Below are 24,598 nucleotides of genomic sequence, written 5' to 3' on the forward strand. Positions count from 1 at the left end.
TCGGTATTATGCCGATGTTTATATATAAATATACCCGAATCCAAAATCAAATGGAATCGAATATAATCCCTAATCCTAACCCTAACCAACTAACCCCAACCCTAATCTTAACCCTAACCCTAACTGCTTTGGGCTCAATTGTTAATGTAAACATTCATATTTTTAATTGAGTTAGTTTCTACAATTTACAGCTTTAGTTCTCTGAGAATCTCGTCTATATTCAAGTAAAACTGGTTCTGCCTCTGAAATACCTAACCCGAATCCAATCGAAAATCTGAATTTGGAAAGTAACTGGAAATCTTGGAAATCTGAATCGATCGCCAGCTGTGATTTACAGTATTGTTGTCTTTGAACAGTCACCAAACATAGCCATTTGATTGGACGGTTGTTGCTGTATTCAGTAAATGTTGTAAATGAAGCTCTTAAGAGAAAAAGAGAATAAGATCTTGGTTCCTCGTCTCGATAAGTTTCCAGGCTGCCGTTACGGTATTTCTACATTTGATGGGCCCGGTTTACGGCAAGGCGTTGGTGTTAGCTTAGCTCCAGCCCCGTTGGTATCACTTCTACAGTTGTTGGCCCTGATTCTGCTCACGGAGGCCCGGTTCTCCAGCGGACGGTTAAGCCTGAGTTATGGTTCTGCGTCAAATCGACGCCGTGCCTACGCCGTCATCGTGACGCCGTCGTGAACCTTCGGACTTCTCCATCACTCCATTTCTCCTTGGTGCAATACCCCCCGTGACCGCTAGGTTGCAATCTTTTCCTGAATGGTTTATCCGACTTTTCCGGTCACAGTGAATCATAGAGAGAAGGACAACTATTGTGCAAAAAACCAAAACAAAAAAAATCACACGAAGAAAAGAGCGCTGAAAGTTCACGACTGCTTCAAACCGGAAACTGTAAATGCGTTGCTACCAAGCGAACCAATCACAGCCCTCTCCGTTTGCGTGTGGTCTGCGTCTCCTCGACGCGTAATTACAATTTTTGGGAGGTGACGTCAGTGACGACGTCGGTTACGGCGTGTGGTCTGCGTCGACGCACAGCGTCGTTTTGATGCAGAACCATAACTCAGCCTTTACACGAGTGGTGCGGGAGGGGTCAGAGTCGGGTTATCTGACGTGACGGGCCGGCGGTATCCAGTGGTATCCGCCCGCTTCGCTCTTCCGTCCTTAGATGGGCCGACTGCAGAGAGCACCAATCACGCTCTTAGATGTCCAGCGTTATCAGGACTCGCGATGGCACCCGGCATTCCCGGCATTCTCCACATTCAGCGGAGGGTCCGACCGGAGCGACCGCCGAGGACTCGGTGTGTGAGAACGGACGCTGACAGCTCCTTGGCAACGCTGCATCGTTGGGATGGGAGGACATGGGTGGCAGAAGCAGAGAGGCTCTGCTGAGAGGACGGAGTTAGAGGAGATTAGGCTTCGACCGGGGGGTCACCGTGTTCCCAGACCGGGGCCCAAACCCGACGGCAGGTACCGTTAAAAGGAAAGTTCAGGCTGAGCCGTTTAACAAGCCTGGCCGAAGTTTCTGGAAACCTGACTGTGCTGTCTGCGTGACCAGCGATCTAACGAGATCTTGTGACGAAGTAAAGAGCGTTGTTCGACATCAACAAAGCTGAAAGCAGATATTTGGATGCATTTTGGATCCAAAAAACACCAGCAATGCACTGGACCCCAACCCTAACCCATTAACCCAGGGGGGGGGGGCAAACTTTTTGACTCACGGGCCACAATGGGTTCTAAAATTTGATAGAGGGGCCGGGAGCATTTGGATGGAGTGTTTGGGCTGGATTTACTAAAGCATTGCATGTAATGTGTGCAAACCTCATAGCACAGTAGGAACACGCAAATAAATCTACAACCCGATTTATTAACAGATTTGCACTGAGGACTGTCTTTTCAAATATGCAAAATAGCCCTTATTAGTTAATAAGTTTGTCTCAAGGAATATACAAGATATGGCGGTTTAAACACTACTTTGCACAATGCCGGAAGGAAGAAAATGTAAATAAATTAAAATAGCATAGCCTACATTGTGATTTATCAAACCTGGTAATTACTTCTGTTTTTAATACGTTTCAATCGAAGGTACAAAGTTAAAGAAATCAACATTTATTAAAAAATAAATGGAATCACTTTCAACATTCAAAGCATAATATTACTCAATGAAATATTCCATCCATCCATCCATTTTCTGCCGCTTATCCGGAACAGGGTCGCGGGGGCAGCAGTACTCAACGAAATACTCAAGCTCAATTGTGTAATTGTGTTAAACCCCGCAAAATCATGGATGGATTATCCTGACCGTAAAAAGCGGCGTTTTATACGAGTGGCGCAAAAAGCGCGCCTTTCCCGCGCTCCTTAAACGCCGCTTTTTGCGGCGTTCATGAACGCGCGTAAAAATCACAGGAGTTTCGTGCAGCTATGACGCGCGTAAAAAACGGTATGGCGACATGAAACGGAATGAAATACGCGACACTCCAACAACGGTCAATTTGTTTGAGTGTGCATACGCCATCTAGTGGGGAAACGTGGGCATTGCAGGGACATAAATGAGGTTTTGCTATAATTTGGACGAGTCTGGCGGGCCGGATTAAAAAGCCTTAGTTTAGGGCCGTAGTTTGCCCATGTCTGCACTAACCCTTACCCACTAACCCTAACCCCAACTCTTTTGGGCTCAATTGTTAATGTAAACATTCATATTTTTGATTAAGTACTAACTAAGAGTTGGTTTTCTAGAATTTACAGCATCAGTTCTCAGAGAATCTCGTCCATATTCAATCATTAAAACTGGTCCTGTCTCTGAAACAGACGTTTCGGTGGCGTCCGGCCCGCTGACAGCTCCGTCAGGCTTCACCCGGGGGTCGCCGTGTTCCCAGACCGGGCCCAAACCCGACGGCCCCGGTACCGTTAAAAGGAAAGGTCAGGCCGAGCCATTAAACAAGCCTGGCTGCGGTTCCTGGAAACCTGACGGTGCTGTCTCTTAACTACCGAGTGGCGGCTTGGAAACGCTGAGGTCGGCTGTATCCCGACGTGAACTGGAGACCTCAGTTAATTGAAAAGAATATTACTGTAAACTCATATAGAGGCATCGCAATTATGCATCTTTATAACGCCACGTGGTGTTTTCATCTTTCAAAGTAGCACTAATTGTTTCACAGAAACCCTCACTCTCTGGTCGGTGTGCGGTTTCAGCCGGAGCAGGAAGTTCCCCGACCCGAACAAATCCTCACATTTCTTTTTTTTTAAACATGTTTCTTTATTGGGTAATCCATGTAAATTATATTACACAATAAACATTTCTTTTAAAGGGTTCGACAGAATACCCCGTTTTATATTTTACCATACACACTCAAAAAAAAAAAAAAAAAAAAAAAAACTAAATAAAATAAAAAAATAAAAAAATAAAAAAATAAATAACTAAATAACTAAATAAAATTAAAAAAAATAAATAAATAAAATAAATAAGGACACAAAACTTAACATAACAAACACCCCAAAACACACACACTGCAAAATACGTAATTATAAACAGGTCCCAAAGTAAGTACCGATTACCAATCAAACTCTGACTGAAGACAATAATAATAGGAAAAATAAAGTAATAAACTAAAATACAGGACACGCAAAACAGCAGCAACAAAAAAAATTCAAAAATAAAAATAAATTAAAAAAACAAAATAAGATAAATAAATAAAAATTAAAATAAACTGACATAAGAGGAACCCTAAAAAAAAATGAGACATGGTTAGCAATATCATACTTCTCTGTAATTAAGTTAAATCAGATTAAATTAATCTTCCAAGGATGCCAAAGAATTAACAAAAGAAAGAATAGGTTCCCAAATATATATATATATATATATATATATATATATATATATATATATATATATATATATATATATATATATATATAAATATATATATATATATATATATATATATACATATATATATATATATATATATATATGTATATATATATATATATATATATATATATATATATATATATATATATATATATATATATATATATATATATATATCCTCACATTTCCGTCCTCTCAGCCCTTAAATGCTTATGCACTGCATTCGCGGGGTCGTCTGAGCCCCCAACTCACTCCCATAAGTCTCCTTTAGCCGCACCGATAACTGGTGTCAGGCGTGTCTGCTGAATGAAAGGAAACACAGGCAGATAGCGTTTGATCCGTGATGGAGATGAGTCCACATCGGAGCAGAGCCGGTGATTAATAACGCTGCATCGTGGGGTAAAAAGGATGTCAGGGCCCTGGACGTCTAATGAAAGCTCTTGAACGTATCTGGGAGAGGCGATATGTTGACAGTGGATGATGCAAATGAGGCTAAACGTGAGAGGAAACCTGAAATGAATCAGCATTTACAGTAGGGTTATATCGATTCGTGAAATCCCCAAATGGATCATTTAATGTCTTTTCTACTGTGTGTAATGCAGCCTGCAGTTTAGAGCTATGTAGTCTTGCGTGACCGGCGATCTAACGAGATCTTGTGACGAGGTAAAGAGCGTTGTTCGACATTGTGGAGGGAGAACTGAAGGCAACAAAGTTAAAAGCAGATGTTTGGATGCATTTTGGATTAAAACAAAACGAAGCCAGCAATGAACTGGACCCTAACCCCAACCCTAACATTAACACTAACCCTTAACCCATAACCCATAACCCATTAACCCTTAACCCACTAACCCCAACCCTTAACCCCAACCCTTAACCCTAACCCCAACCCTAACTCCCTAACCCTTAACCCCAACCCTTAACCCACTTACCCTAACCCCATCCCTAACCCATAACCCTAACTAGGGCTGTGCGATTAATCGATTTTAAATCTAAATCGGATTTATTAATCACAATCGATGTTAAAAAAAGGAAAATCGGAAAATGGATTTTCCTTTTTTGCAGCTGGCTGCATTACAGACAGAGCTCGTCTAGTCATCTTTGTTTGGACAAGAAAATGGTAAATGTTGTCACTTTACTGAACTCAAGGAGGATTTACAGTATCTTTCAATTGCACTTCATTCCCAATAGGAAAATTTGTTTGCTGTTTCTTTAAAAATAAAGATAAAATATTTGAAACAATTTATTCCATTGTCTTTTGTAGTTTTACCAAAAAAATCGAAATCGAAATCGAAAATCGGGTTTTCAGAGAAAAAAATTGGGATTTTATTTTTGTCCAAAATCGCCCAGCCCTAACCCTTAACCCATTAACCCTTAACCCACTAACCCTTAACCCTAACTCCCTAACCCTTAACCCTAACTCCCTAACCCTAACCCCAACCCTTAACCGCAACCCTAACTCCCAAACCGCAACCCTAACTCCCAAACCCCAACCCTAACTCCCTAACCCTAACCTTTAACCCCAACCCTAACTCCCTAACCCTAACACTTAACCATAACCCTAACTCCCTAACCCTAACCCTAACTCCCTAACCCTAACACTTAACCATAACCCTAACTCCCTAACCCTAACCCTAACTCCCTAACCCTAACCCCAACCCCTTACCCATTAACCTTAACCCTAACTGCTTTGGGCTCAATTGTTAATGTAAACATTCATATTTTTGATAAAGTACCAACTTAGAATTAGTTTCAATTCACAGCATAAGTTCTCTGAGAATCTCGTCCATATTCCGTCCGTAAAACATTTCCCACATTCCTCACATTTCTGTCCTCTCAGCCCTTAAATGCTTATGCACTGCATTCACGGGGTCGTCTGAGCCCCCAACTCACTCCCATAAGTCTCCTTTAGCCGCACCGATAACTGGTGTCAGGCGTGTCTGCTGAATGAAAGGAAACACAGGCAGATAGCGTTTGATCCGTGATGGAGATGAGTCCACATCGGAGCAGAGCCGGTGATTAATAACGCTGCATCGTGGGGTAAAAAGGATGTCAGGGCCCTGGACGTCTAATGAAAGCTCTTGAACGTATCTGGGAGAGGCGATATGTTGACAGTGGATGATGCAAATGAGGCTAAATGTGAGAGGAAACCTGAAATGAATCACCCCCGCCGTGTCTCCGGCGCCGCCGCCGCGAAAGGAGTGTGTGTGTGTATAGTATCTGCCCCGGCTAGCGGCAGCCATTTACGTCGGGCAAAGCTCGCTTTGACACTCTCCCTCCTTTGTCTCAAACTGCTAACTGTATTTAATTTCACATCTTATCGGGCCGCGCTTTGTCTGCCTGCGAGTCTCTGCACAGCGGAGGCGACCCCCGGAGATAAACTCTGTCAGGCTCTGGGGTGATTTATTAAATTCTGATTTCTGTGAAGGACTTTAATGTCGAGGGGGTTGGGGAAGGAGCGGGGCGGGGGCGGCTGGGGCGGCGGCGGCGTAGGGGAGGGTAGGGGGGAGGAAATATGTCGCAGGTGTCTCTGCCAGCTCCGGGCACTGTTCTGTTCTCTCTCCATTACCAGCATTGTTAGGTATCGGCAGGCGGGAGAAAAGAGAGAAGTAGGAATCTGTGCGGAGTTTCCTGCCTTTGTTGTGGCAGCGGCGTGTTTTTTCCCTCCGTTCCCGGCCCGAGCGGTTGGTATCAGGCCCCGACATGTTTGGACGGAGATATGGGCCCGGCTGGGCCGCAGCGCACGGTCCGAGTTTCCACCTAAACCGCCCCCGCCGGCAGGTATCAACCCGGCGGCCTCCTGATCCCAGGGGGGGGGAACCGTCAGGGCCTTTGGAGAAGGCCTGAAAAAATAAGAAATAATGATAAATGTAATAATAATAATAATGATAATGGTAATAAAATATCCATCCATCCATCCATTATCTATACCCGCTTTATCCTTTGCAGGGTCACGGGGGTCTGCTGGAATAATAAATAATAAAAATAATAAAATAATAATAATAAATAAATAATAAATAATAATAAAATATTCAATAAAGAAAATAAAATTCTTATTTATATCTCATTTAATTTAATACAATATATTTAACAGATTTTCTGTCATCTATGTTCTAAAATTAAGTTTACTGTCAAGTTCATGTCCTGAAAACCTGTTATCCAATCAGAATCGTCTGTCTCTATTAAAGTCCGGCTAGATGGCTCATTCATTGGTGTTTCTCTCCATCTATGACATGCGCTGGTGTATTTAGCGGCTTCTAAAGCACTTTCCTTTTTTTCTCCAATTAAACGATTTTGTCCTGATCTGAGAGGGGAATCAAAATCCTGGACTTGTTGTTTAATTTTAGGAAAGAACTTAGATCTAATGTCTTTGTATTGTTCACACTCTAACAGGAAGTGTCTCCAGCGGTCTGTGTGGACAGAGATAAATCTATCTATATATCAGAGATATATCTATCTCATCTCATCTCCTTCATCTTTCTCATCTCTCTCTCTTTTTCTCATCAAATTCAAATTCAAATTGGCTTTATTTGCATGAATGGTAAACATTGTTGCCGAAAGCATACATACTGTCAGGGTTTGACACTTCCCCCCAGTTTGAGTTTCAGTTCTGTCCCGCCTGTGTCCCATCTGCCCTGATTTTGTGCACCTGTGTCTCGTCATGTCTCGTTATCCCCTCAGTATATCTGGTCTTGTCATTCCCTTGTTCCCTGTCGATCTGTACTGTTTCTACCTCCATGTCTCCTCGTAGTTTTTCCCTGATCCTGGTTTTTTGTTGATCCTGCTCTGCAGTGATTTTAGTTCTTGTTTTTTGTAAATAAATCCTTGGTTTTTGCAACTCCTGGCTCCTGCTCTCCTGCATTTGGGTCCTCAGCAAACCCAACCATGACACATATACATACTATAAATCACGACACAATCAACACACGAAACACCAATACAACTACAACAAATACCCAACACCAAATATCTAACACATGCATACAATATATATATATATATATATATATATATATATATATATATATATATATATATATATATATATATATATATATACATATACATATACATGTATATATGTATATATATACATCTCTCTCTCCCTCTCATCAAATTCGAATTTGGCTTTATTGGCATGAATGGTAACCATTGTTGCTGAAAGCATACATATACAGATACATATACATCTCTCTCCCTCATATCTCTTTCTCATCTCTCTATATCTCTCATTTCTCTCTCTTATCTCTCTCTCCTTTTTCTCATCTCTCTCTCATCCTTTTCCACTGTCTTCATCTCTCTTTCCATCTCTTCGTTCCTCTGACAGGTATCAGGGTAAATCCTCTTTATCCCCCCCTGGACCTGGACTAAACTCCGTTCCAGGGCCGGCGGGACGGTTTCCGTCGGGTTCAGCAGATTTCACGGGCAGTTATTCCGGCCCGGCCGTTATCCCGGCCCGGCCGTTATCCCGACCCCGGCCTCCACTCTGCGTTTCAATCCCCACCGTTCCCCTGTTCCCCCGTTAAGCAGCTCTTCACAGGTCAATTGTGACTCTGCCGCGGCTCAACATGTTAATTTTAATATCATTGTATTCATCTCAAATGCATCAGCTCCTCCCTCTTGAAAGCTACTTTACATTTCTCTTTCATATCACCTTAATCTAAATTGATGCGTTATCGTACATGAATCTCAGAGGATGGGATCAAATAACGGCTGTCAGCGGCTCATGCTGAACTGTGTTTTTTTGAACATAATTTAGTACTCCACATCATAGGGACTTTGCTCTGAAGCAAAGTCACAAGGTGCTTTTCACATGACCCTTTCCCCGGGTGAGGATTGTTTTAAAACTGAGAGCCGAGCTGTAAAAGTGATGTGTTGCTTCCTCTGATATCTCCAAAGCAGTTTGATCAAAAGGTAATTTTGGAGAAGGCGCCGCCGCCTCCTCGTCTCCCGCACATTACTACACTTCCCAAAGGCCTCTTTTCTGCGCGACACCTCCACTCTCAGAAGTGATGAGAGGATAGTGAAGAGTTGTGGATTCTCCATGTTTATTTATTGCTCGTATTGGAGAAGTTAATAGAAGACGGTGCGCGGCGAGGCGTGAAGGGCTGCACGGCGACGGGACTTCTTCTCTTAGATGCCCGACTACAGAGAGCCGGGCCGAACACATATATCAGAGCCGGGAGACGGGAGGATGCTCAGCTAGCTGCACACAGACGCCGGCCCGCTCTATATCAGATGCTTTATTCCCCTCTTGCTCTTTCTATTCCCATTTCCCTCTCCAAACGGGGCGGCTCCCTCTTCGTGGGGCGGCTGCTAAATCAAACACTTGGAGGATGAGTTTGCAAAGATGGAAACTCAATCCAGAACTAAACACTCCGGATTCGTTCGCTCCTGCAATGAGATTAGTTTAAATAGAGGGAATTACGTCACAGATGCGACTTCACGGCAGGTATCACCCACTGAGTGGCAGAAAGACTGAGTGGCAGCGTAAACTTTCAGTTTGAGCAACTGTTTGGAGCATTAATGTCCATGGACCACTGGTTCTTGGGGTAACTGTACCAAATATTAATGTCCATGGACCACTGGTTCTTGGTAACTGTACCAAATATTAATGTCCATGGACCACTGGTTCTTGGTAACTGTACCAAATATTAATGTCCATGGACCACTGGTTCTTGGTAACTGTACCAAATATTAATGTCCATGGACCACTGGTTCTTGGGGTAACTGTACCAAATATTAATGTCCATGGACCACTGGTTCTTGGTAACTGTACCAAATATTAATGTCCATGGACCACTGGTTCTTGGTAACTGTACCAAATATTAATGTCCATGGACCACTGGTTCTTGGTAACTGTACCAAATTTTAATGTCCATGGAACACTGGTTCTTGGTAACTGTACCAAATTTTAATGTCCATGGACCACTGGTTCTTGGGGTAACTGTACGGGTCACTGTCAAGTCCAACTGCCTTTAATTTAAGCCCAGAATTGGCTGTTATCCCGTCTTTTCCACTAGTTGCAGACATTTTTGATGATGTTTTGTCACTCAGTGCGAGTAAGGGGGCGTAAGTGGGGAAGTGACGTCAATGCAGACCCTCTATACAGGTCCGTACTGGGGGGCGGGGCTTGTTTGGCCGGGGGTGCGAGCCCCGGTTAGCCCTGGTTAGCGGCTCTGATTGAGCGGCTCCTCTGGTACCTGCCATTGTTCCCTGAGAGTCAGCGTCTTTTGTCCTCACCGCTGGTTTGTCTTTTGATCTATGAGTGATTTATCTGCGTGGAATCGTGTTTCCCCCCCAGGAGATGTGGAGGGGGGGCGGCCTCAACCTCCCAACCTCAACAGGGAGGGACACAAACCCAGCTCATCTCATGATTCTGATGCTGTTGGTGAAACGACTGACAGGCGGACTCAATTTTCAATTCAATTTTCAATTCAAATTGGCTTTATTGGCATGAATGGTAACCATTGTTGCCGACTCTCTGTCTCTCTCTCATCTCTTTTTCTCTCTTTCTCATCTCTTATCTCTCTCATCTCTCTCTCTCTCTTTCATCTCTTTCTCTCTCTCTCTCATTTCTCTTTCTCTCACATCTCTTATCAAATTCAAATTCAAATTGGCTTTATTGGCATGAATGGTACCATTGGTACCAATGGTACCAATGGTACCAATGGTACCATTGGTTACCATAACCACCACTATCTTTCTCATCTCTCTCTCTCTCATCTCTCTTTCTCATCTGTCATCTTTCTTTCTCTCATCTCTCTATCTCATCTCTATCTCTCTTTCTCTCAATCAAAAAATCTCTTCTCATCTCTCTTTCTTATCTTTCTCATCTATGTCTCAAATTCAAATTCAAATTGGCTTTATTGGCATGAATGGCATTGTTGCCGAAAGCATTCTTTTACATTCTCTCACCTCTCTCATCTCTTCCTTTCTCATCTCTCTCTCTCTATCTCTATCATCTTTAGACTCTAGAGAGTAAAAGTGTGCTGGTTCTGTCTCCTCCGGTGAAACGTCCATGATTCATAAACGTGAGCTGATTAAACGATAGCGGGGCGTGTTTCCGTGTCCGGGTTCGGCCGGACTGGTGGACGGCGGCTGGATTCGGACCGCCGTCTCTTGCCGATGCAGGGGGGGTCGGCCGATGCAGCGTAGGACCTGATGTCTTTGGACTGCAACAGTTTTCCTTCTGTTTGCCTGTTTAAAGAGCCGTCAGGGCTGAGGCGGGGGGGCGGGGGGGCGGTGAGGCGGGGGGTACGGGGGGGGCGGTGAGGCGGGGGGGCGTTGGGCTGACAACCCTGAGGGGATCGGAGCTGTTTTCCTTGTGCTGTTTTTCCAGCCGCCCTCATGTGCAGCTGTTCCACCTCCTCCTCCTCCAGCAGCTGCCGGAGAGAGAGACGCAGAAATAAAGAGGTGTGGGGGGGTCGGGGGGGTAAACACTAGCTCTCCACACCTGCTGCCCGTGCAGAGGAAAGGTGAGGCAGGGGGGCGGGGGGGATAGGTGGATGGGGAGGCAGTGAGTACAAAAGCCTGCAAACGTGTTAATGTGGGAGAAAACGCTCAGATTAAAGGAGCTCAGGTGGGGGGGGGACGGGGACGGGGGGGCATGCAGGTAGCTACTATATCACCACGAAACGTTGGGCGTCCTAAGTGCTCCCTCATGCGAGCAGCGAGGGTTATCTCTGCCGCTAATCTCAGAAATATAAATAGATATCTTTGTCTCGGCGCTGCAGATGTTTACCGGCTTTGATCAACATTGTTTCGGGGCCGAAAACACGCCTGAGGAAACTTTTTCCTTAGCGACGCTAATTAGTTTTCCATCAGCGCGGCGACGGCTGCGGCGGCGGAGACGGCGGAGACGGTGGATCACGTCCACGAAGAAGAAGCCGAAGCTCGGCCTGAAAACAGAGCAGGTAGCAGGAGGAGCAATTAGGAAAGACAAGTTTATTTGTAGAGCACAATTCAACACAAGGTCATTCAAAGTGCTTTACATCAACATTAAAAGCGGCAACACACAATTAAACAGTAGATAACAAATAAAATGGTAAGAAAAGAGGTGAAGTTGTTAAAAAGTAAGGGCAGTAGAGTCAAGAATTACGTTTCTATACGGTCAAAACGTACAAAGACCAGGTATTTTACATCTTATCTTTCACTTATTTTTAAATTCATTACCTTAACGAGCCCAGTAATTAAAAAAAAAAAAACACAAAAAAAGCACATTTGTCATAATCTAACACACCTGAAGGTGCTGAATGTCTCATTCTTTCAATGGCAAGAATTACGTTTCTATACGGTCAAAACGTTCAAAGACCGGGTCAAATACAGGATTACAAAAGTAATCTGTAACAATTCGAATGGTGAATTAAACCAATTTGACAGTTTCCAAGTCTTATTTCACACAACTGACGAGAATTACGTTTCTATATTGTCTAGACCAGTAGTTCCCAACCTCTTTTCCTTGTTCCTCCTACTTGTGTCTAAGACCAGCCGGCCCCCCGACCCGTACGTATTAGCACCAAAATAGTCTTTAATTAAAAAAATGAACATTAATTATGTTTTTTTGATACATTTCTCTTTGGTTTACTCTGTATACATATGACTTTGTTTTTCTCCAAATGTCACCAATGTATAAAATACGCACAATAGGACATAAAAGGACATAAAAATATTTCTGAAAAATGTCTCTTTTAATATGAGACCAACATTTTTAACATTTTTCCTTTAACAACCTGTCCGAGTAGATTAAATGTTGAGTAATGATATAATAATAAGGAATTAAATCATTTCCTGTGTTTGTCACCAGTGTATAAAAAACACAAAAGATATTCAAGACATTCATAAATTACTCCTAACAATGTCTTATGAATGACTTATGAATATAATTTTTACAACTGCATAATTTCAAAGCAGACAAAGTTTCGCGCCCCCCCAAAGGTCTCTGCCCGGACCCCAGGGGGGGCCGGACCCCAGGTTGGGGGACACTGGTCTATACGGTCAAAACGTGTCAAGACCGGGTATTTTACATCTTATTTTTCACTTATTTTTACATTTACTGCCTTTTTTTCCATTCGGTTTCGGTTAACGAGCCTAGTAATTGTAAAAAAAAAAAAAACACAAAAAAAAGCATGAATTTGTCATAATCTAACACACCTGAAGGTGCTGAATGTTTCATTCTTACAATGGCAAGAATTACGTTTCTATACGGTCAAAACGTACAAAGACCGGTTCAAATACAGGATTACAAAAGTAATCTGTAACAATTCGTACGGTGAATTAAACCAATTTGACTAATTACTGCAGATCTTATCAGGTCCCGGACGAACCCCCGATACCGCTCAGGATTTTGACGCCTGTCCAAAAATATGCATATGTGTTTCTAAAAGGGACAAAATAAGCAAACTCTGTGACGGGGCCTGTTTCCTCGGTATCAGCTCCGTTTGGAACCGTTTGCTCGTCGATCGGCTGACATTATCTAAACAAGAAATATTCAAACTAATTAGAGAAACGTCTCTGTGAGATCTTGATAAGGGGCCGGGCTTCTCTCTTCTCTTCTCTTCTCTTCTCTTCTCTTCTCTTCTCTCTGGCGGCAGAGAGAAACTTGCCACAGGCTTGTTAGCGAGCAGAGGAAGTTATGAAACCCCCGGCTGCCGTATCGCCCGCGCGAGGAAGTTCCAGCCGGCTCCTCCGGCTCTTGTTTGACTGCAGTCCATAAAACAGCTTTATTAAAAATGACACCGTTCCCACCCTGTATTTGCTCGGCGGCTGCTCATCCAGATCAGGTCACATGTTGCCGCGTCGCAGCGCCGGCGCGCCGGCCAACAATAGCCGGAGTTTATGACAGATAGCAGCTGTCTGGGCCCGACCGCCACCACGATAACATATACTGCATATTGTACAAATCTGAGATAATCTGCTTCTGTTTTTCAACAGAAAAACTGTCTCCGCAAGTCAGCGCCCGTTCCAATTTCCTGCGAGCAACTGCAGCCGATACACACTGCAAAAACTAGAAATATTACCAGGAATATTTATCTTATTTCTAGTTAAAATGTCTCATTTTTAGTCAAAACAATCTCATTACACTTAAAACAAGAGTCATTACCAGAAAAATAACTTGTTATTTGACAATTTTCACCTGTTTCAAGTAAATTTTCACTTGAAATAAGTAGAAAAATCTGCCAGAAGATTTATTTTCTCATTACAAGCACAAAAATCTTGTTCCACTGGCAGATTTTTCTATGTATTTTAAGTGAAAATCTACTTGAAACAGGTGAAAATTGTTGTTTTTTCCAGTGATGAGTCTTGTTTTAAGTGTAATGAGATTTTTTTTTACAAAAAATGAGACATTTTAACTAGAAATAAGACAAATATTTTGAGTTTTTGCAGTGTGCGACCAACTGCAGCCGATAGTAAATCAGGAAGCCGAACACTGCAAAAACTCAAAATCTTAACAATAATATTTGTCTTATTTCTAGTTAAAATGTCTAATTTTTAGTCAAAAAAATCTCATTACACTTAAGACAAGACTTTTTCACCTGTTTCAAGTCGATTTTTGCTTGTAATGAGAAGATAAATCTTGTCCCATTGGCAGATTTTTCTACTTATTTCAAGTGAAAATTTACTTGAAAAAGGTGAAAATTGTCAAATTAAAAGTATTTTTCTGGTAATGAGTCTTGTTTTAAGTGTAATGAGATTTTTTGACTAAAAATGAGACATTTTAACTGGAAATAAGACAAATAATCCTGGTAAGATTTTGAGTTTTTGCAGTGTAAGCCAAAACTCCCATGGAGGTGATTTGTTTTACTGGCAGTCATACTTATCTCTCACTTCTTGCTTTTATTTCATTACTTTAAATTATCCTTTTGAGGGTAGGCAATGAATACACTGCAAAAACTCCAAAACTTAACAAGAATATTTGTGTCATTTCTAGTCAAACAAATCTCATTACACTTAAAACAAGGAATGGAACAAAATTTTTTTGCTTGTAATGAGAAGATAAATCTTGTCCCACTGGCAGATTTTTCTACTTATTTCAAGTGAAAATTTACTTGAAACAGGTGAAAATTGTCAAATAACAAGTTATCTTTCTGGTAATAAGTCTTGTTTTAAGTGTAATGAGATTTTTTGACTAAAACAAGACATTTTAACTAGAAACAAGACAAATATTGCTGGTAAGATGTTGAGTTTTTGCAGTGAGAGGCTGGCGCAGCCGCCAACGTTTGCAGCCTGATGTAACGCTGAGACCTCGTGTTGCACAAGCCGATCGCCTGAGTCGAACTCTGGAGTGAAGCAACAGTTTCTCAACGCGAGCGCAGCGTCGTCGTCGTGATGAAAGGCTGAAAATCTGGCCCATCAAGATAAGAGCGCGTAGATGTGCAGCTTTAACCCCAGACCGCAGAGGGAACTGGGCCGGGGAGGGGTTGGTGTTTAGGGGGGGGTTTCTCTGGTTTCTCCGTCCACGAGCAGCCGCCGCAGGCGACTGGCAGCAGCAAGGACGCCTGGGTAACACTTTATTAAAGTATGAAATGAGAGGTCATGACATGCTACTGCCCCCCACCCACGGGTGGGGACCCTGATCCGTCCTGGACGGAGGCGGCTCCATCTCTCTTTGTGAATCTCTGTGACTACCTTTCCATGCAGTCAATAACCCTTTTAAAACCCGAATATTAGCAATAACCCAGTTTTGCACGGCCATGTAACTGAAAATAACCGAAAACTTTAATGTTTTCATACCTTTAAACATATTTAAAGGCAAAAACATGGGACCAGTTATTCTGGTGTCCAACAAAACATTCCCTTTTTGGGAATAGACAAAAAAATACCAAAAGTTGTAATGTAATGATGAAAAAAAAATCGATCTTTAGACATATTAATCGATTTTGAAGGAATTAATATGAGAATCGATTTAGAATCGGAAAATCGATCTTTTCAACACAGGCCTAATGAAAATAGAAGAAAGACCGTTATGATATTTAGTTAATTTTGTCTCTGCAGATCGGCCGAGCCCCGGCACTAAATGCACACACGATGTTTCTGAAAGCAGTTCTATCAGCATTCTGGGAGCTGATTGGTCCTTACATTGTACATTTTTATCAAAATCATTTATAAGGTTGTTATGGGTCAATAGTGTTACCTATGAAATATGATTAGCAAAAAGAACCAAAAGAAAATATTTCTTCTATCTGCTGTAATCCTGCAAAGAAGTCGACCAATAGGCGCCATTCGGCCCCAACGGCGCCTATTGGTCAATCTGCTTGAATGTCAGTGAAACTCAAGATCGTAGACCCTAGCTTTAAGAATCGGAATCGAATCGATACTTGACATTTGACTCGTTGTTCAGAGATGGCTTGTTCCCCCCTCTTTGGTTGGAGTATGGATTTTAATTAGACCCGGTTGTTGGTCCAAGGAGACCTTCACGTGTTGCTGTCATGGCACCGTTATCAGCTCCTCGGTGCTGTGAGGGGAACGATGTTCCAACCCGGTCCAGGAAGCTCGGTTCGGGTCACCCGTGCGGCTGCTCGTTACCCGTGGCAACAACGGCCCGGCCGTGTTGGTGTTGGCCGTCGCCTCCAGGCTCGTAGCTGCACAGCGTCACTGTCAGCCCGTTATCATGGCGGCAACAGCCACTTGTTGGCATTTCCACGTCTGCTTCACAGTCATTTCCATGGTCGTCCTCTCTGCAACTAAAGTTGCTTTCGTCAACGAACCTTTATCACCTGAGGAAAACGAGACGAGACGCAACGAAAATGCTGGTCATGTGACAATAACGATAATTAAATATATAATGCAATATCGTGGAGGGATAAAAACCAGACTAAAATGTAGATTACAAAATAAAAGCTCTGCTAAAATGTGTCTTCATTTTCGTTGACCAAAACGAGAGTAAATGTTCCAGCAAAGATCCTTAATGTCCATGTTTTCAGTAGTTTCCTCTGGTTTAGTTCTGCTGCTGGCGGAGTTTCTCTCCGGTGGAGTTTCTCTACGTTGGAGTTTCTCTCCGTTCTCTCCGTTGGAGTTTCTCTCCGGTGGCGTTGGTGGAGTTTCTCTCCGTTGGAGTTTCTCTCCGGTGGAGTTTCTCTCCGGTGGAGTTTCGTTTCTCTCCGGTGGAGTTTCGTTTCTCTCCGGTGGAGTTTCGTTTCTCTCCGGTGGAGTTTTGTTTCTCTCCGGTGGAGTTTCTTCTCTCTCCAATGGAGTTTCTCTCCAATGGAGTTTCTCTCCGGTGGAGTTTCTCTCCAATGGAGTTTCTCTCCGGTGGAGTTTCGTTTCTCTCCATTGGAGTTTCTCTCCATTGGAGTTTCGTTTCTCTCCATTGGAGTTTCTCTCCATTGGAGTTTCTCTCCATTGAAGTTTCGTTTCTCTCCATTGAAGTTTCTCTCCATTGGAGTTTCGTTTCTCTCCATTGGAGTTTCTCTCCTTTGGAGTTTCTCTCCATTGGAGTTTCGTTTCTCTCCAATGGAGAGAAACTCCAATGGAGTTTCTCTCCATTGGAGTTTCTCTCCATAGGAGTTTCGTTTCTCTCCATTGGAGTTTCTCTCCATTGAAGTTTCTCTCCATTGGAGTTTCGTTTCTCTCCATTGGAGTTTCTCTCCATTGGAGTTTCTCTCCATTGGAGTTTCGTTTCTCTCCAATGGAGTTTCTCTCCATTGGAGTTTCTCTCCAATGGAGTTTCTCTCCGGTGGAGTTTCTCTCCATTGGAGTTTCTCTCCATTGGAGTTTCGTTTCTCTCCATTGGAGAGAAACTCCAATGGAGTTTCTCTCCAATGGAGTTTCTCTCCGGTGGAGTTTCTCTCCGGTAGAGTTTTGTTTCTCTCCGGTAGAGTTTCGTTTCTCTCCGGTACAGTTTCTCTCCGGTGGAGTTTCTCTCCGTTGGAGTTTCTCTCCGTTGGAGTTTCTCTCCGGTAGAGTTTTGTTTCTCTCCGGTGGAGTTTCGTTTCTCTCCGGCGGAGTTTCTTTCCGGTGGAGTTTCTCACCAGTGTAGTTTCTCTCCGTTGTAGTTTCTCTCCGGTGGAGTGTTCAGCGGCGTTCGTTGGTTCGTTGGGCGGCCGTCTAGAGTCTCTAGTCTTGAGAGGAGCTGATTGGGGGGAGGGAGCTCCTCCCCGAGCGCCGGCGTCCCCAGCGAGAGCGAGGCCAGGCTAGTTAATAGGGGTCAGCGTCGGGGCTGGAGTGTAAATTGGCAGGGGTGCATCAATTAGAGGGTGGCAGAGGCTAGGATAAGGCAAGGAGAGCAGAGCGAGATGGAGCAGCAGACAAGCACATAATCTCCAGCGCGGCTGCAGGATTCTGCAGGAGGTCCGTCCAAGGAGGAGGAGGAGGAGGAAGGAAAATTACACAAATTAATGAGATGAAGCTTTGTATTCGTGTCCAGAATGAGGTTTGAGTAATCAGAGCGGCGCCGGCGCTCGGGCACATCACGCTCCGTCTTCCTCAAAGCGTTTGTTTGCATGAAGTGGACGGAAGTTAACACTGACAACCATTCTATGCATCAATAACCCTTTGAAAACCGGAATATTAGCAATAACCTGATTGTAAACACCAATAACCACTTTGAATAACCGGAATTTGCTCATATTCCGGTTTTTAAAAACCTGAAAATGACCCCTGGGTTCCTGCTTTTCTAAATTAATATTCGGTCATGTTTAGCCTAACGGGATTTCCCCGTCAGAAGGGACGGGAATTTGTTTTCTGCACATGTTCTTTTCGCAAGGAATCTTCGTCTTTTGAGTCCAGGAAGTTCTTATAAACACGGAGAAACACAAGACCAGGAGGAGGTAGAAAGTACCGTTGAAGCAGGATTTGTTTTGAATTTGGATTAGGGATGGGCGGTATTGACTAAAAAATGTATCGCGATAATTTCTGGCATTTATCCCGATAACGATAAAAATTACGATAAAAAAATACCAATTTAACTCTTTCTTTCTTTCTTTCTTTCTTTCTTTCTTTCTTTCTTCTTCTTTCTTTCTTTTTTTCTTCTTCTTTCTTTCTTTCTTTCTTTCAGGCTCATTTCTTTCTTTCTTTCTTTCTTTCTTTCTTTCTTTCTTTCTTTCAGGCTCATTTCTTTCTTTCTTTCTTTCTTTCTTTCTTTCTTGCTCCTTTCTTTCTTTCTTTCTTTCTTTCTTTCTTTCTTTCTTTCTTGCTCATTTCTTTCTTTCTTTCTTTCTTTCTTGCTCATTTCTTTCTTTCTTTCTTTCTTTCTTTCTTTCTTTCTTTCTTTCTTTCTTTCTTTCTTTCTTTCTTTCTTTCTTTCTTTCTTTCTTTCTTTCTTTCTTCCTTTCTTTCATTCTTTCTTTCTTTCTTTCTTTCTTTCTTTCTTTCTTTCTTCCTTTCTTTCATTCTTTCTTTCTTTCTTTCTTTCTTTCTTTCTTTCTTTCTTTCTTTCTTTCTTTCTTTCTTCCTTTCTTTCATTCTTTCTTTCTTTCTTTCTTTCTTTCTTTCTTTCTTTCTTTCTTTCTTTCTTTCTTTCTTTCTTTCTTTCTTTTCTTTCTTTCTTTCTTCCTTTCTTTCATTCTTTCTTTCTTTCTTTCTTTCTTTCTTTTCTTTCTTGCTCATTTCTTTCTTTCTTTCTTTCTTTCTTTCTTGCTCATTTCTTTCTTTCTTTCTTTCTTTCTTGCTCATTTCTTTCTTTCTTTCTTTCTTTCTTTCTTTCTTGCTCATTTCTTTCTTTCTTTCTTTCTTTCTTGCTCATTTCTTTCTTTCTTTCTTTCTTTCTTGCTCATTTCTTTCTTTCTTTCTTTCTTTCTTTCTTTCTTTCTTGCTCATTTCTTTCTTTCTTTCTTTCTTTCTTTCTTTCTTTCTTGCTCATTTCTTTCTTTCTTTCTTTCTTTCTTTCTTTCTTTCTTTCTTTCTTTCTTGCTCATTTCTTTCTTTCTTTCTTTCTTTCTTTCTTTCTTTCTTGCTCATTTCTTTCTTTCTTTCTTTCTTGCTCATTTCTTTCTTTCTTTCTTTCTTTCTTTCTTTCTTTCTTTCTTTTCTGGCTCATTTCTTTCTTTCTTTCTTTCTTTCTTTCTTTCTTTCTTTCTTTCTTTCAGGCTCATTTCTTTCTTTCTTTCTTTCTTTCTTTCTTTCTTTCTTTCTTTCTTTCTTTCTTTCTTTCTTTCTTTCTTGCTCATTTCTTTCTTTCTTTCTTTCTTTCTTTCTTTCTTTCTTGCTCATTTCTTTCTTTCTTTCTTTCTTCTTTCTTTCTTTCTTTCTTTCTTTCTTTCTTCCTTTCTTTCATTCTTTCTTTCTTTCTTTCTTTCTTTCTTTCTTTCTTGCTCATTTCTTTCTTTCTTTCTTTCTTTCTTTCTTGCTCATTTCTTTCTTTCTTTCTTTCTTTCTTTCTTGCTCATTTCTTTCTTTCTTTCTTTCTTTCTTTCTTGCTCATTTCTTTCTTTCTTTCTTTCTTTCTTTCTTTCTTGCTCATTTCTTTCTTTCTTTCTTTCTTTCTTGCTCATTTCTTTCTTTCTTTCTTTCTTTCTTTCTTTCTTTCTTTCTTTCTTTCTTGCTCATTCTTTCTTTCTTTCTTTCTTTCTTTCTTTCTTTCTTTCTTGCTCATTTCTTTCTTTCTTTCTTTCTTTCTTTCTTCCTTTCTTTCTTTCTTTCTTTCTTTCTTTCTTTCTTGCTCATTTCTTTCTTTCTTTCTTTCTTTCTTTCTTTCTTTCTTCTTCTTGCTCATTTCTTTCTTTCTTTCTTTCTTTCTTTCTTGCTCATTTCTTTCTTTCTTTCTTTTCTGGCTCATTTCTTTCTTTCTTTCTTTCTTTCTTTCTTTCTTTCTTGCTCATTTCTTTCTTTCTTTCTTTCTTTCTTGCTCATTTCTTTCTTTCTTTCTTTCTTTCTTGCTCATTTCTTCTTTCTTTCTTTCTTTCTTTCTTTCTTTCTTTCTTTCTTTCTTGCTCATTTCTTTCTTTCTTTCTTTCTTTCTTTCTTTCTTTCTTGCTCATTTCTTTCTTTCTTTCTCTTTCTTTCTTTCTTTCTTTCTTTCTTGCTCATTTCTTTCTTTCTTTCTTTCTTTCTTTCTTTCTTCTTCTTGCTCATTTCTTTCTTTCTTTCTTTCTTGCTCATTTCTTTCTTTCTTTCTTTCTTTCTTTCTTTCTTTCTTCTTTCTTTCTTTCTTTTCTGGCTCATTTCTTTCTTTCTTTCTTTCTTTCTTTCTTTCTTTCTTCTTTCAGGCTCATTTCTTTCTTTCTTTCTTTCTTTCTTCTTTCTTTCTTTCTTTCTTTCTTTCTTTCTTGCTCATTTCTTTCTTTCTTTCTTTCTTTCTTTCTTCTTCTTTCTTTCTTGCTCATTTCTTTCTTCTTTCTTTCTTTCTTTCTTTCTTCTTTCTTTCTTTCTTCCTTTCTTTCATTCTTTCTTTCTTTCTTTCTTTCTTTCTTTCTTTCTTCTTTCTTTTCTTTCTTGCTCATTTCTTCTTCTTTCTTTCTTTCTTCTGCTCATTTCTTTCTTTCTTTCTTTCTTTCTTTCTTGCTCATTTCTTTCTTTCTTTCTTTCTTTCTTTCTTGCTCATTTCTTTCTTTCTTTCTTTCTTTCTTTCTTTCTTTCTTTCTTTCTTGCTCATTTCTTTCTTTCTTTCTTTCTTTCTTGCTCATTTCTTTCTTTCTTTCTTTCTTTCTTTCTTTCTTTCTTTCTTGCTCATTTCTTTCTTTCTTTCTTTCTTTCTTTCTTTCTTTCTTTCTTGCTCATTTCTTTCTTTCTTTCTTTCTTTCTTCCTTTCTTTCTTTCTTTCTTTCTTTCTTTCTTGCTCATTTCTTTCTTTCTTTCTTTCTTTCTTTCTTGCTCATTTCTTTCTTTCTTTCTTTCTTTCTTTCTTTCTTGCTCATTTCTTTCTTTCTTTCTTTCTTTCTTTCTTTCTTTCTTTCTTTTCTGGCTCATTTCTTTCTTTCTTTCTTCTTTCTTTCTTTCTTTCTTTCTTTTCAGGCTCATTTCTTTCTTTCTTTCTTTCTTTCTTTCAGGCTCATTTCTTTCTTTCTTTCTTTCTTTCTTTCTTTCTTTCTTTCAGGCTCATTTCTTTCTTTCTTTCTTCTTCTTTCTTTCTTTTCTTTCTTTCTTTCTTTCTTTCTTTCTTTCAGGCTCATTTCCTTCCTTCCATCCTTCTGCGTCATCAACGGGAATTTATCGTTTTTACCTCGAGATACAAATTCTTACCGTGGGAAATTTTTTTGACGGTTTATCGTGAACGGTAAAATATCACCCATTCCTATCGCACACTCATGGAAACAGATTATTCCCAATGTTTCAGTAACCGGAATATTGACCTGAACCCGGATTGTGACTGATGTAAACGTAGTTACCGAGAGCTCTGTGCAGGAATCATTCACCTCTCAGAGAGACTCAGTGATTTTAGCAGTGAGCACTTCTGAGCTTTACGTCTGCAATCTCCCAGCGTTTAAGTGAATATTGGGGGGAAAGACAATCTCTCTTAGTGAACACGTTTCAGCCCCGGAGGGCCGGCGGCTCGGGGAACCAACACCACTCTCAGAATTACACCGTCCTTTATCCTGCAGGAGCCAGGAGGAAAGAGGATCTGAGCCACAAACAAACGCAGAGGAGGAGGAGGAGGAGGAGAGGAAGAGAGAGGGCAGACCTGCGTCTCAACACATAAAACCTGTAAACAAAATCTGTGGAGCAGATAAATTATAAAACGCCACAATGCAATTAAAGCCGAATTCAATCTGAGCCGCACACTGTCCATCTGTCGCGGAGAAACAAAAGCCGCGGAGCTGCATTATTATTATATTATTATCACCCAACCGGCTCTGGTGATCTGATGCTGGGAGATTTTTAGTTTGTGGGAGAGAAGTGAGTAAACGTGAGTAAACGTGAGTAAACGTGAGTAAACGTGAGTAAACGCGAGTAAACGTGAGTAAACGCTCGGGGCTGCGTCTTCTTTAAAACGCCTGCAGATTTAAACAGGATTTAAACCTCTGGATTCACAACGAGACCTCAGTGTTTTAATCTCAGTGTTTCTGCTCGGTAACGTCTTTAAACCGGTTTAATAACCAGGGCTGGGGATCCATTCAAATGTCAAGAATCGATTCTTAAGATTCAGAATCGATTATCACGTTTTGATTCGCTCTGATTCTGATATCGATTTGGGTTACTGTTATTAAAACTGTTTTTTAGCTGTTGCATGAATTATATGACTGCAATTCTGCAACATATTAATACTAGTATTATATTGAGATTCAACAGCAAGTATTGCAGCTAATGATGCTGTAAGGACCAATCAGCTCCCAGAATGCTGATAGAACTGAAACAGAAACATCGTGTAGAATTACCAAACAGATCCAGGGAGGAAACAGAGACGCATGAAATCGGTTTTAGTTTTTACCATTTATGAGAATTTGGTTTTTAGCATTTTATGCAAATGTAACCCCAGAATCAGAATCAGAATTATGTTTATTTGGCCGGGTCAAGTCAGACAAGACATGGAATATAAAGAATATAAAGTATAAAGCAAAGAAATATAAACAATTTATGCAATTATAACTGAAAACTTTAATGTTTTTATACCTTTAAACATATTTAGAGGTAAAAACATGGCAACAGTTATTCTCGTGTCCAACAAAACATTCCTTTTTTGAGCATAAACAAAAAAAAAATACCAAAAGTTGTAAATCAATCTTTAGACACATGAATCGATCTATAGGAATTAATATGAGAATCGATTCAGAATCAGAAATCGCTTTTAGTTTTTCCCATTTTCTGTCTTTTTCGGGTTTTTGAGAATTTGGTTTTTAGCATTTTATGCAAATGTAACCCCAATAAAGTATATAAAGTAATGAAATATAGACAATTTATGCAATTATAACTGGAAACTTTCATGTTTTCATACCTTTAAACATATTTAAAGGCAAAAACATGGCACCAGTTATTCTCGTGTCCAACAAAACATTCCTTTTTTTGGGCATAACCCAAAAATGACCAAAATTTGTAATGTAATGATGAAAAAAATCGATCTTTAGACATTAATTAATATGAGAATCGATTTAGAATCGGAAAAGTTTTGGGAAAAAGTTTTAGTTTTTCCCACATTCCGCTTTTTAGGTTTTTAATTTTTGACTTTTTAGCATTTTAGCAGGGTGCAGTTTTAGCATTTTAGAATTGGTTTTTAGCATTTTATGCAAATGTAACCCCAAGACAGTATATAAAGTAATGGAATATAGACAATTTATGCAAATATAACTGAAAACTTTAATGTTTTCATACTTTTAAACATATTTAAAGGCAAAAACATGGTACCAGTTATTCTCGTGTCCCACAAAACATTCCTTTTTTGGGCATAAACAAAAAAATACCAAAGGTTTTGATGTAATGATGGAAAAAAATTGACCTTTAGACATATGAATCGATCTATAGGAATTAATATGAAAATCGATTCAGAATCGGAAAATTTTTTCAACACAGGCCTATTAATAACTCTATTAATAACTCTATTAATAACTCTTTCATAGTTTGTAGAAAATCATTTCTCTCGAGGTTTTTAGAGCGACATGAGCGTCTCTGTACAGCTCCGTCCTCGTCCTCGTCCTCGTCCTCGTCCTCCGTCCCGCAGAAACACAAGCTTCTCTTAATCCTGTTTGGCCACTTTAGAGCGAGAGATAAAGATCTGCAGCCCCAGAATTCAGGAGTGAAGGGTTGGTTCAAGGGACCGAGCGTTCGCTGCTTTCTGCCAGAACGGGAGAGGAAACGAGACGAGGGGGCGACGATCATCTTCAAAGGTGGAGGAGTGTGTCAATTTAAAATCAGAAATGTA

At 40.6% G+C, this 24,598-nt stretch overlaps 1 protein-coding gene across 1 annotated transcript in view; it reads left to right on the forward strand.

Annotated features, from left to right (window-relative positions):
* Positions 1-24,598, forward strand: part of dachd (dachshund d) — a 246,610-nt gene that overhangs the window by 25,632 nt on the left and 196,380 nt on the right.

The sequence above is a fragment of the Cololabis saira genome, chromosome 6, assembly GCF_033807715.1.
Source record: "Cololabis saira isolate AMF1-May2022 chromosome 6, fColSai1.1, whole genome shotgun sequence".
NCBI lineage: Eukaryota > Metazoa > Chordata > Actinopteri > Beloniformes > Belonidae > Cololabis > Cololabis saira.